The sequence below is a fragment of the Schistocerca serialis genome, unplaced genomic scaffold (assembly GCF_023864345.2).
Source record: "Schistocerca serialis cubense isolate TAMUIC-IGC-003099 unplaced genomic scaffold, iqSchSeri2.2 HiC_scaffold_1162, whole genome shotgun sequence".
NCBI lineage: Eukaryota > Metazoa > Arthropoda > Insecta > Orthoptera > Acrididae > Schistocerca > Schistocerca serialis.
Genome location: NW_026047362.1, coordinates 635,001 through 637,500, shown reverse-complemented (window position 1 = coordinate 637,500; position 2,500 = coordinate 635,001). Strand labels below are relative to the sequence as shown.

Below are 2,500 nucleotides of genomic sequence, written 5' to 3'. Positions count from 1 at the left end.
GTGCGGCAGGCGCCGCAACTCCGCTGGGGTAAGGCCGTCCGGCCCGGCTGCTGATCCCCTGGGCGGCAACGCGGCGGCGACCTCCTCATGTGTGACCGGCCCCCATATGCACTCGAGAGCGACAGGCTCTGAGTGCGGGAGGAGGCGGTCACGAATGAAGCCCGCCGTGGAGATGGGCTTCTTGGTGAAGAGGTCCGCCCAGAAGTCCAGCAGACCAGGGATGGCAGGTGGCGGCTGGAGCAGGGTGCCATCCAAGAGGCCGCGCACGCAACGTGCACGCGACCGTCGGAAGGCATCCTGCGTTCTCGCGTACTCCCAGCGGCGCCGCTTGCGCTTCTGCGTCGGCGGCGCGGCAGGCGGCCGCTTCGATGGTTGGCGCGGCCGCTGTGTCCTGGTGATCGATCTCTCCCCTCTGGACCCGACCGACGCAAGGGCATCCGGGAGCATGCCCAGGATGACATCGGGCGGCGTGCCCCGCCCCAGACCTATGACACGATCCAGGGCAGAGAAACGCTGGGCGGAAGCGGGTAGCCCCGCCAGATGCTCCCAGATGGCGGCGTCAGTCGGCCCCTCCGGCGGCGGCCCGGTGGTGTCGGCCGCGAAGTCCTCGGCTGCGTCGACGGGCGGCGCAGCGGCCTCGCCCGCGTCAGGCAGCGGGCTCGCTGCTCCCCGGCGGGACGCCGGCTCTTCCCCCCGACCGATCTCAAGCGCCTCCATGAATTGGCGGACAAGCTGCTTGTGGGCAGCTTGCCGCCGTCGGCACTTGATTGCCTCGAGCGTTCGGTCGGGGAACATCCTGATGAGTTCTTGATTGACGAAGAAGAACCGGGCGTCCCTCTCAAGGAACAGTTCGGCCTCCGCCTTGGCGAGCGACAGGACTTCTTCCTCCGTCCACCTCGCGCGATGCCTCTCCGTGACGATCTCCGCGTTGGCGGCCGCAAGATGTTGGCGGCGGCGATGGACCCCGAGACCGTTCTTGGTTGTAAAGCTGCGGTGGCACTCACTACAGGTATACATAGCTGCAAAAGTTACAAGATTTTCGGCACGGCCGGTTGGCCGGCTAGGTGCTGGGGGAGTTGGGGTGGCACCTTCAGCGGAAGGGCCACCACTTATTCTCTGCTTACTGCCCCCAACTAAAAAAGGGATAGTGCGAGGGGGGGCTGGTAACCCCCCCAAGCCCCTGGTGCGGTCTTCCACTCTGCGAAATCAGCGGGCCCACGAGAAGGGGAGAAGACCGCAGGAGAGGAGAGGCTAAGAGGGCTAGGCCCATGTATTGCGCGTCACTCTCCCTGTAACTATAACCCAAGGAAGGCACCTCGCAGCAGCAGCACGACTACATCAAGACCGCACTTCGAGAAGCCAAGTCCGGATGCAGCCACACCGCCGCCACTTGGCCACCTTAAGAGAGTCATAGTTACTCCCGCCGTTTACCCGCGCTTGCTTGAATTTCTTCACGTTGACATTCAGAGCACTGGGCAGAAATCACATTGCGTCAACACCCGCTAGGGCCATCGCAATGCTTTGTTTTAATTAGACAGTCGGATTCCCCCAGTCCGTGCCAGTTCTGAGTTGATCGTTGAATGGCGGCCGAAGAGAATCCGCGCACCCGCGCGCCCCCGGAGGAGCACGCTAAGGCGGACGCGGCCTCGCAGCAAGGAAGATCCGTGGGAGGCCAAGGCACGGGACCGAGCTCGGATCCTGCACGCAGGTTGAAGCACCGGGGCGCGAACGCCGCGCAGGCGCGCGCATCCTGCACCGCCGGCCAGCACGAGGCCAACCAACGGCGAGAGCAGACCACGCCCGCGCTAAACGCCCGCACTTACCGGCACCCCTACGGCACTCACCTCGCCCAGGCCCGGCACGTTAGCGCTGACCCACTTCCCGACCAAGCCCGACACGCCCCGATCCTCAGAGCCAATCCTTATCCCGAAGTTACGGATCCAATTTGCCGACTTCCCTTACCTACATTATTCTATCGACTAGAGGCTCTTCACCTTGGAGACCTGCTGCGGATATGGGTACGAACCGGCGCGACACCTCCACGTGGCCCTCTCCCGGATTTTCAAGGTCCGAGGGGAAGATCGGGACACCGCCGCAACTGCGGTGCTCTTCGCGTTCCAAACCCTATCTCCCTGCTAGAGGATTCCAGGGAACTCGAACGCTCATGCAGAAAAGAAAACTCTTCCCCGATCTCCCGACGGCGTCTCCGGGTCCTTTTGGGTTACCCCGACGAGCATCTCTAAAAGAGGGGCCCGACTTGTATCGGTTCCGCTGCCGGGTTCCGGAATAGGAACCGGATTCCCTTTCGCCCAACGGGGGCCAGCACAAAGTGCATCATGCTATGACGGCCCCCATCAACATCGGATTTCTCCTAGGGCTTAGGATCGACTGACTCGTGTGCAACGGCTGTTCACACGAAACCCTTCTCCGCGTCAGCCCTCCAGGGCCTCGCTGGAGTATTTGCTACTACCACCAAGATCTGCACCGACGGCGGCTCCAG

The 2,500-nt window shown here is 63.3% G+C and overlaps 1 pseudogene; it reads right to left on the bottom strand.

The window, feature by feature from the left end:
• Positions 1 to 2,500, bottom strand: part of LOC126433308 (large subunit ribosomal RNA) — a 7,982-nt pseudogene that overhangs the window by 3,678 nt on the left and 1,804 nt on the right.